The following is an 11443-nucleotide window of genomic DNA, read 5'->3' as shown; positions in this document are numbered from 1 at the left end:
TTTATAGCCATAAATTGACCTGCATTTCCAGAGGTTTTTTTTTGAAACTTATTTTTCAGATTTTTAGTAGTTTTTATTTGTATAAAATCATATCCTTACAACATAAATTGTAAGGTATAGGCATATAAGTCCTGCCTCTGCACATACTGATACTATTTCATTAAAGTTCATCAAATCCGCTGGAAAATTTAAAAAATTAAAGTGGTTTAAATTTTAAAACATTAATTGCTTTCTGGTTTGTTTTTAATGGGGTGACCTTTCACTGAAACACAAGCACAGAATGCTCCATGTTTGCTTTTAGCAATATTCAGAAGTTTATTACACAAAGAAAATGATGAAAACAATGGAAGAGACCAAATTGTTTAATGAAACATGTTTAAAGATTTTGAGATTTATGGTAAAATACAATCCCACTAAATCTAATAGTACTTCTTTACAGTACCTGCACCAAACAGAATTCCCTTCTCTATCACATCTAGAAGGCTTACTTTAACTGTAGCTTCAATTCCCCAGTCTTCAGAACCTGATAGTTTCTTCTTTGATTCTTCATGCAGCTTCAAATAATACTTTTGGGTTTTAACCAATCACTTCTGATCCGGACATTTCAGACTAAATTTCTTATACTGAGGCAACCAATTTCATAATAGGTGTAAACTGCCTCCTTTCTTTGGAAGCAACCGTATGACACATCTGACTTTAGCTAAGTCTTGCGCAAAACTGCACCCAAATGGGCTTTTTTCAATCTACAGTGATAATGGGAACTGCAGATGCTGGAGAATCCAAGATAATAAATTGTGAGGCTGGATGAACACAGCAGGCCCAGCAGCATCTCAGGAGCACAAAAGCTTACGTTTCGGGCCTAGACCCTTCATCAGAGAGGTCTGATGAAGGGTCGAGGCCCGAAACGTCAGCTTTTGTGCTCCTGAGATGCTGCTGGGCCTGCTGTGTTCATCCAGCCTCACAATTTATTATCTTTTTTCAATCTACAGGTGTTTTCAATAAACCAAGACAAAATTCCATTTTAGAACATTCTAGTTGAAGTCTAATACACTACACTGCTCACTTTGTTCACTCATAAAAAATCTCAAGTTTAAATAAATTCCCATTAGCTTGCAAGAACAATCTCTCTCATACTGTTGTTTCAAAGAAATCACAATGGCTACAGAAATACTTAGATGTTAATAACTAAACCCCATCAGAGACACAGGCCAAGCCTACATGTTAGTAGTTCAAACTCCAAACTCTGAAATAAATTATAGTAAAGTATATATAAATCATGCACTGTGTATCACATATTGACATTTCTACCTTCAAAATCTCTATTAATCCACCTGGCTCAGCTCAAAATCAAAAGGGTATAAACTGGAGTTGCAAAACTCACCTGAGGATTACCACACAAAAAATGAAACTATACTTGAAAACAGCAATTCATACTGCCTGCTCATTTAAATATTTGTGGCACGAAGCCTCATGTCACCTCAATATTGAGTGGCTGCATGCCTTAGCAGAGTCTTAAGATCATGCAAGTTAAATGTTCTAAGATGAATTCCTACCAAAGCTCATCATGGTGCAAGATCCAGCTAATATATCTGCTCCCACCATTCTCATTTTCTGGTGAGGTTATAGTTAGCCTGCTTGGTTCAGTGTGGTAGAGAAAGAAACATCTGGTCGTCTAATCGAAAGGGGCTCTTGTATTAAATAAGATGTTGTTTATTGTATGAAAGCAAAGAAGGTAAAGTTGCACAGATGTGATAGACATTGTTATTGAGACTATGAGGAAGATTTCAATAAGAACCAAAAGAACTGTGGATGCTGTAAATCAGGAACAAAAACAAAGTTGCTGGAAAAGCTCAGCAGGTCTGGCAGCATCTGTGGAGGAGAAAACAGAGTTAGCATTTTGGGGTCTTGGTTCTGAGGAAGGGTGACCGGTCCTGAAACTCTGTTTTCTCCTCCACAGATGCAGGAAGACTTCAATGTTATGTCTTAATCTTTCGAACTCCAAACTGCCAAATTGTAATTGACATCAACATACTGAGCAGTGCTTAATACAGTTCCCTGCATGAACCCTTCCAAACTGTTGCATTTTATATAGGCAGTCCCCAGATTGTGAATAGGTACTGGTATGGAGTTCACTCGCAAGTTAATTTGTAAAGAAGTTGAAACTTAGCGCAGGACGATGTGGAGTAAGTAGCTATTCATAAGTACAGAAAACGTTTGTATGTTGGGTCTTTAAAATTACACCCCTGTTTGGGATCATGTTCATAAGTATGAGGGTTCATAAGTCGAATGTTTGTAAATCGGAGACCCCATGCGACATTTCAAATCAAGCTTTTTTCCCCATAATACAAGTCTCTGACTTCACAAATTAATTTGACTGATGCTTCTGTTATTCTCTAGAAAATACTCTCTCTTTGGACTTGGAAGATTGGTCGCTGTCTGGATTGGAAACTGTTAACCTTGATTCTGTTCTTCAAAGTGACAGGTCTGCAAGTCCACTTAAACTGGAGGACTTTTAATCTCTTGGTTTTCTTTTGCTAAGGACATCTTTCTGTTTGAAACAAGCATTTGTTCCATTGTATGAATAGGAGGGCCTTTAATCTTAGAAATGTTTTTAAGAGAGGACACCTGACGTGTTGAAATAGGTACCTTCTTTTTGTAGTATCCTGGAACTCCGAACCAAGCAGTTTCTTTCTTGCAGTTTTCTGGATTTCTAAATGAGGCAGTTTCCTCTTGGCAGTATCCTGAATCTCTGAGCCAACTGACTACTTAAAGTTTTTGAGAAGCGATATCCTAGGTATCAGAATCACCCACAAACCAACAGCTACCCTATGACAGCTATTGATTTAATGTAAAGGATCCCATACCCAAAACCAGCAAACTGGGGTAATGTACAAAATAACATGCAAGGACTGTGAGAAACACTACATAGGCCAAACCGGAAGAAAATTGACTATACCGATACATGAACACCAACTAGCTACTAAGAGGCACAACCAATTCTCACTTGTCTCACTGCACATGGCCAATGAGGGACACGAATTTGACTGGGACAACACATTGATAATCATACAACCAAACAGGGACATGCCAGAGAATTCCTGGTGGCCTGGTATTCCAACCAGAGGTCTATCAACAAACACATTGAATTAGATCCTGTGTACAAACTACTGAGAAACATAACCAGAAGTAATACCAACCACCCCAGCAAACTGAGGCATATAAATAACGAGCAGGACAGAATACTGACATTTCACCAGAGGTGCACTGACGATGTTACCTAGCAAGCTGCCAAAACGTTTGTAACCAAACCCATTGGCTCAGCGAGCATGCCTACAACCCCAATCAATTTCTTCTTGATTGTGTCCTGAATCCATAGAAATTGATCATCATATCTCAATGGTGGCTTCCATGGAATTGTACACATCAAATCATTAATCTGTGTGAACTGACCTGCATTACCAAACTATTGACAAATCAGTATTGAAGAGTTGTTTAATTGTGTAGACTCTTCAACTTGTTCATTACGTTGGGTGTTTTAATTCACCCATGGTTATTGGATTATTGGTAAAACCAACATGTTCACTTCTTCAGCTGTGCTACTTGAGGATTGTTTGTTGCTTGGCAGAATCTCTGTCACTGGCACTGATTCTTTCTGGGAAGCAATAAGAACAAATATGTTCTGCTTGAATTAGCAGCTAGTCTGTCATCAATTTTATCAAGCTGTACTGCAGTTTCAACTACATCAATTAAACATTCATCAATGTGCTCAACTAATATATACTGCTCATGTGCTCTATCATCATTTGCGTTTCCTCTTGTTGAATCTTAAGGATAGGAGTAGAAAACATTTCTGGCAACCCTTTTTAATCAAAGATTTCCATCTTGCAGACAGTATGAAACTCGTTTCAGTGCCAATATACTCTCGTTTCAATGCATTCCACCGTTCCTTCTGTGTGAACTTTCTGTCGTATTTCTGATCTCCAGCATTTGCAGTACTTTGCTTTCATCAGGCATATAGCCATGGTAATCCAATAGGCATCCTCTGTTTTGAAACAAAAATGAAAACAGAAATTGCTGGAAAAGCTCAGCATCTGTGGAGGCAAACAGGAGTTAATGTTTCTGGTCCAGTTCTTTAGAACTGATGGCAGTGAGAAAAAGGTTGATATTTATACAGAGGTTGGGGTGAACACTAGAGGAGAGTAAGTAATAGGCAGAGATAGAGCCCAAAGAGGGAGAAAAACTGTTGGGCAGACAGAGGAGTGGTTAAAGGTCAATCTGCTGGAATGAACAGCTGCTAATAGGGCTAATAGTAGTTGACAATGGGTTGTGTGAGATAGCAGCCCATGCGACAACAAGGCCCGTTGCATGAGGGTTAGGGTAGGGACACGGCCTCAGGCCCTAAAATTGCTGAACGCGGTATTTACTCCACTTGCATGTGTTGGTCAAAATCCTGAAGGACCAACAGCTTGCAGAATAAAAGAAACATGATTGCTGTCAGGATAACAGTCATTCAACAGCATGATATGCTGAGCGTGGTTGTACATCAACTACACATTCAGTGACTGGTAACTTTTGCAAGCAGTTAGATGAAGTGCTTGCAAAACAATTTTTGTGTAGTTGGTCTTACCCTGGTGATTTCCACTATAACAAAGCCATGTACATGTTTTACCTGCTTCTCCAGTCAGAGAGAGCACAATGACTAGCCATTTATCATATCCTTTACGAGCATGGATGGTGAACTCTGCTCCAGCTTTGATGGATGCAAGCATGAAGAATCTCAGGACTATTGTTGAGCCACTGGTTGTACCATTCTTGTCCTACTGTGAGATTGTAGATCTGGTTACCAGAAGTGGCAGAGTTTTGACAGCAACTCTTTCATAAATCACAGGGAATGTGCATACTGCTCCTGGTTCAGGATAAGGTAAAAGAAATGTTCCTGGAAGGTCCTAGGTGGATAAGATCTTTTGCTAAGAGGCTTTGTCCCCATGCTCGTCCTCCTGTATCTGCTCTACCTCCCTCTTAACACTGTAGTCCAAAGGTGGAAAGCACCCTAGATTCTGAGAAAATGATCTGACCAGAATTCTTGAAGTCAAACAATGCCTTCAAAGGGGAATTCAGTAAGCCCCTGACTGAGAAAAGTTTGCACAGCTACAAGAGGAGGGGATTGGGCGACTACTTAAATTTGTATCCTGATGTGAACACAGGCTCAATATGCCAAAAAGTCTTCTTCTGTGCCGTAAATATTTTATGATTCATCTTCTTGAGTTCTATGCCCCAAGGCTGGACCGATGCATAGCACCAGGTCATTGACATAGTGAGGCGAACAATGCAGGTCCCAAAAACACCGCAGTTGGAACATGCTGCAATTCAATCTGATCTACATCAGCCACCCAAGGTAACCAGTCTCTCAAAGAATACAACGTAACTTTGACACAAATTGTAGCCTGCAGCCTGGTAGTGATGGTTGACGTTCCAATTTCTTTACATCACATGGTTGGACAGGAATCCCTTTCGCTCTTACCACTTGCCATTGGCATATGTCAGTAGAATTTGCAGGTTGATACTCAACTTAGGCTGCATTATGAAAATACCCTCCCTGGCCATTAAGTCCTGGATGAAACTTGAACGCACAGCTTCTGGCTCAGAGGCAGGGATTCTATCCATTGCACCAGAAAATCTTCTTGATGATTCCCAAATGTAGTATGTTTCTTGTCAAATTTGCTAACATAATCGAACTGTAAACCAGCAAGCCCTGCACAAACTCAAAATGAGCCACAAAAATTAAGCATCAATTATCCTGTGAGTGATGCTGATTGTATTAATCTGCACTGGTTGGGGGTTTCATTCTGCTGCTGGCTGCATGTTCAGTTGTGCATTTTAAGATAGGACATTAGATGGACCGATGAAGACAAAATCCAGCAAAGCTGGGAACAAAGCAGCAATATATGCTGACACCGGAAATCTTTCCACTCTCCAAATCTCTGCCACACATTCCTAGTACCTAAGTAATTACAAAAGTCACCAGAATGGTGTGTGGCACTAGCTCTGCAGAGGTGTTGCGCACCATGGGTGAAATGGACTCAATTTTGCAGCCAAGTTCGATATTTTAAGTCCATTTCTTAAATGCTATTCTTTCCACCAGCATGCTTTGCATTAGATAGCTCCATTAAAATATATTATTAAATGTACCCTATAACTAGCTTCATGTTACTTCCTGTCTTTTTCAGTTTCAGAGGCACACCAAAAAAATTAAAATGTCAGGGAGCTAAGGCACTGTTAACAGTTCCACTTTTTAATTATACTTATTAAAGGATCCTGAAACTGTTAAAATAGTGCAGGTTGAGATGACAATTTAATAGTCACATTGTGGAGTTGTTACAAATGGCAGTTTTAAACTTTACTGGCAGTATTGTAAAGTAAATGAGGTTGGGGAGAGGTTTTAGTAGAACAGTCTATTTATCATTTCACAAATCATTCCAATTAAATTTTTGTAGAATTTTCTTTACTATTTTTGTGAATAGTCGGCATTCTAACAACTTTGACTATGCAGTTCCACATGTACAGTCTTGTCACCAACTCTGATAAATATCAGCAGGCTTGCTGTTTGTAAAGTAGTGCTGAGTAATGAGATCAATATTCATTCATGAATGACTATAGAAATAAAGCTGCTACTTTCTCCACAATGAAAAAAATCATGGCATTTCTACAACACAGCTTTCCATTCCATTAAAAAAACCAATAAAACAAATTGTACCCAGCTGGAGGTATTGCACCATCTAAAGGTCCTTTCATTTTCTCCAGTATTATAATACTGCAGTTTCATTACCATTTGGCTTTGTCAAAAAAAACTTACAAAATACACTATAGCAACACTAGCATTCATCTGTTAGATGGCAGTATCTCTCTCATCAAAAAAAAGTTTTTCATGAAAAATCAGACAATGTTAGCCTCATTAGACACTGCATGGAGTCAGATTGCCAATCATCTGACCACCATCAAATGTTCATCACGAACAACATTTTCTGAAAATTCAGGATCTATCCCACCATTTAAACTACAACTCACATTTGTATAGTGCCTTTATTACTGTAAAACATCTCAAAGCAATTCATCGGGATATTATAAAACAAATATGGCATTGAGCATATGGAACCGTTAGGATGGATGACAAGCTTTGTCACAGTAGATTTTAAGCAGCATCTTAAAAGAGGAGAGAAGGGAGAGAGTAGGAGTGCTCCCTCCTATGTCCCTACTAGTTCCCATCAACTTTCCACATTCATGTTCACAGACATAACAGAAAGGATGATAGAATAGAGCAAAAGCATTAGGAAATTCAAGGACAAATTCTGAAGACATATTTAGAATCCCACCATTGTGGTTGAGGGATATAAATTCAATTAATAAATAAAATGGATTAAAAAATGTTTCTTAATCATGATCAGGGATTGCCACAAAAATGCATCTGGTCCTTTGGGGTCCTTTGGAGGAGGAAACATTTACAATCCTTACCTGGTCTGGCTATGTGAACTTCTAGATCAACAACAATGTGATTGACTTTTAACTGGCCTCTCAAACAGCATAACAAGCCATGCATTGTATCAAAAAACTACAGAAAATATGAATAAAAATTGATTAGGATGGACTACCTGTCAGCAACCCAGGCAAGGGCAATTGGCACACTTTGCCTAGTCAATCCTGCAAAGCCCTCCTCAGCAACAATTGGGAATGTGCCAAATATTAGGGGAGCTGTTCCAAAGTCTAGTCAACCAAAGTCCAGTCACAGTCCTAACCATTCAACCTTATAGACAATACCAAAGAATCTTCTATTGCTAATCATTGGTATGTTCTGCCATTTGCCACCCTTGCTCCCCAAGAACCACTCCAGAGATTACACCTATCAGAGACAGTAATACATGTGATATACGGGTGGCAGAGAGAGGCCTCTGGAGTTCTCTACTGCCTGATTAATTGCGGGTAAAAATAACATTTGGTTGGTTACCGCTTTCAACTGATAGATCATACTTTATGAGAGGTTGGTGTCACTTCTTGGCTACCAGTAATTGCCTTGAGGGCAGTTCAGCATGAACCACATTGCTTTGGGTCTGGAATCACATGTAGGCCAGGATGGTAGTTTCCTTCCCTAAGGGCATTAGTGAACCAGATAGGTTTTTCTGACAAATAGCAACGGTATCATGGCTATCATTAGACTCTTAATTCCAGATTTTTGTTGAATTCAAATTCTACCATCTGCCATAGCAGGACGCAAGCTCCTATCCATTGCACCAGAAAATCTGGTCTGTTCATAATACCTCTAAGTCATCGCTTCCTCTTAGATATTGAACACCACTGAGATGAAGCACCGGAAGTCAGCAAGTGCACAGAAAGTGATATGCCAGGGGATGTAAATGTTCATCACTAAAACTGGCTCAGGAGTGCCATTACTGAGTGAACTGGCTGAATCCTAAAGGACAGATCTACCAAATTGGGCCTGTGACAGATGGGGAAGGAATCAAAGAGAGAGGGGCAAAAACCTCTCATCTCACAAATGTACCTATTGCAGATGGATTTATCCATGACAGTACTGGCTGGAGAGTTCAGCAGATAAACAAAACACCAACAGGTGATTTATTATGATTGTTGTAGTACAATTTATCTTATTCTTATCCCTACAGAGAAAGCATCATAACAGTCCAATATGCAATAGTACAGAGAGCATTTTAATTTCCTTTCATTTCCTTCATCTAATGGTATTGAGGTGGTCACCATCCTGGTTTTTGCTCTGTTCCCTTGTTCTTTGAGACCTTCATCTGGCCACCTACTTTAATCAAGGGTATCGTTAATCTATGAATACTGGGGTCTCATATTGTCCATAGATCCCCAAAGGCTGAGAAGTCTTATAGGGTGGACTGTATTCTGTGGACACTTCATTTGTTGGGAAAAAGGAAGAGGCCTGAAGAGACTCAAAATATTTTTGTGAATCAACCTTTTTTGTGCACTGTTTTATTATTTCTTACCTCTCAGGTTTCCTTCTCGTCTGATTTGTAGGACAATCTAACTGCCGAACAACACCAATGCAACCTCACACCCTCCAATTAATTTTCTGATGAGCCAAGGTGGTCTGATACTTCACCAGTTTCAAACAATAATAAGATGCCAAATCGTGCTCAGCTTGCTAGAAGCACCTTGCTTGGAGAGAATACAGTAAAGAAAATCTTCCTTTATATTACACTATTTGCTGACATATTATTGCCGTGCCATATAATCACACATTAGTCTGCTTCTCACAGCAAATTTCACTGACTTAAATACATAATTGTCTTAAAAACCTGAACACATGTATATGGAAAGTTTCTTAGCAAAAAAACATGTCAACTGCCTCAAAGCCACTAGGCAAAGGAAATTAAAGGAAATTAAAACACTTTCTGTGATATTGCATGTCAGAATTTCTCTCGTAGAGATATTGAAAGATATTGGAAGAACCCTACTGGAAATTTGACTTCACAATGTTTTGAACAGCCTAGGCATCCATTAAGGATGATTGCTGCTGAGTACAAGACTTGAATTACAGATGTATTTTAGTTTTCTTAACACTTCTTTTAAATCAGAGAAAACTTTCTTTCCATATCAGCATTGTTTAGTCATGTGTGAACACAGGTTGTCAAAGGCCAAGAATTTCCCTTAGGGAAATCAGTAATTTTGAGTTCCTATATAGTGAATAACAACACAAATGCAATCTTCTGGAGCACATCTGATACATATTATTCTAGAACATGTATCTCAACTGCCAAAAATCAATTTTGACATCCATGTTGCATGAGAATTACTTCTTGTACTATTCACGCATTGTCATCTTTAGTTATCAAAGTTTTGATGAAAAAAATAGAAAGCTAACTACATTGCACTCAGATAGATAGCAATATAATTAAGTTAATTTAATGAAGACGAATTAAACAACTGCCAGAATTTTCAGTGTTAAAAGAAGGGACAGTACGAGGCATTTTCTGGGCATTTGCTTGCATCCTCTGGGCTATTCTTTTTCTCTTATTATCAAAATGTGTTGCAGAAATACAGTTGGCTTTCAAAGTTAAATTACTCTCCATGTCTTTTTTTTATGTGAATCAGTAAAACTCCATTTGACAAAGATATATTATTATGTTTTCTCGTACAAAAAGACATACTTTTTCTTAAAGGCTTCTTGCCCTTTAATAGAAAAGAAGGATATCATTCAAGTTTTATGGAGTGGAGATAGCCCAATCTCAGATGAAATCACAAAATTTTCCACTTCAAAGAAGGGTCCTTCTAGTAATTCCCATATAGCATTTGTTCCCCACAAATTAGTGTATATAAACAAAACAAATTAACATCAAAATGTGTATTAAAATTAAAATTGTGAAAAACAGTACGAAAGTATCACTGCAATGCTTGTGGGTCACAGATACTATGTAAACTCAGTAAGTTAGTATCTTTTATACATCAATACGTGAATACAGAATGTGGAAAACATTTTGAATGCAGTCAAAATGAAAATCTTCACATGTCTATGTCAAGAGCAAAACAAGAAATTTGGCTATGAATTTAATAACTTTAATATCACAACCTAGAAAGGTATATTTGAAGAAGTCTCATGACTTTGTTGCACTGAATCAAACAACATACTGGATGCCCACCAAACATGCTTAAAATTATGCCCAGAGCTGAAATTGTTTTGAATGTGTAAAATTCCACTTTTCATTGAAGTAAGCATGAAACTGCGAGAGATAATGGGAACTGCAGATGCTGGAGATTCCAAGATAACAAAATGTGAGGCTGGATGAACACAGCAGGCCAAGCAGCATCTCAGGAGCACAAAAGCTGACGTTTCGGGCCTAGAAGGGTCTAGGCCCGAAACGTCAGCTTTTGTGCTCCTGAGATGCTGCTTGGCCTGCTGTGTTCATCCAGCCTCACATTATGAAACTGCGAGACTTGTTTTATAACACTTTTACAGAGGTTTATTTTGTGCTCTTCCAGGCCACACGCTCTCATTTAGTAGTTTCAATTTAACACCTCAAAGAAATTACTCCTTTATTAATTTTGCCGACAAACATAAGAGCAATCTCCTGAAAAAAGTATCAAATAGATTTTTAAAGGATGATATACTTTCACATAAAAGATAATTTATGGATGCAATTTATCCAGACCTTCGCCAAGTAGGCAGCATGAAAGTTTGCTTCAATGGGTTATCAACCAAACAATCCCATATCGACTGAGAGATAATCTTTCAGGCTAGCTGATGGATTTTTAAAATTCAGTGTTGAGGACATTACTTGAATAAGTGACCATCTATTTACAGAAAAGTTTTCTTTTGAAGATGAAATATATCTCAAAGTGATTTAATGGACTGTAACAATGATAAAACGGAGCTCACATAAATGCATTATTTCTGCTATTAATTGAACAATAAATT

At 38.3% G+C, this 11443-nt stretch overlaps 1 protein-coding gene across 4 annotated transcripts in view; it reads right to left on the bottom strand.

Moving 5' to 3' along the window:
- Positions 1-11443, bottom strand: part of LOC125454947 (CAP-Gly domain-containing linker protein 4-like) — a 265594-nt gene that overhangs the window by 15092 nt on the left and 239059 nt on the right. The window lies entirely within an intron of this gene.

This window comes from Stegostoma tigrinum, chromosome 9 (genome assembly GCF_030684315.1).
Source record: "Stegostoma tigrinum isolate sSteTig4 chromosome 9, sSteTig4.hap1, whole genome shotgun sequence".
NCBI lineage: Eukaryota > Metazoa > Chordata > Chondrichthyes > Orectolobiformes > Stegostomatidae > Stegostoma > Stegostoma tigrinum.
This window is presented reverse-complemented; position numbering and strand designations above follow the sequence as displayed.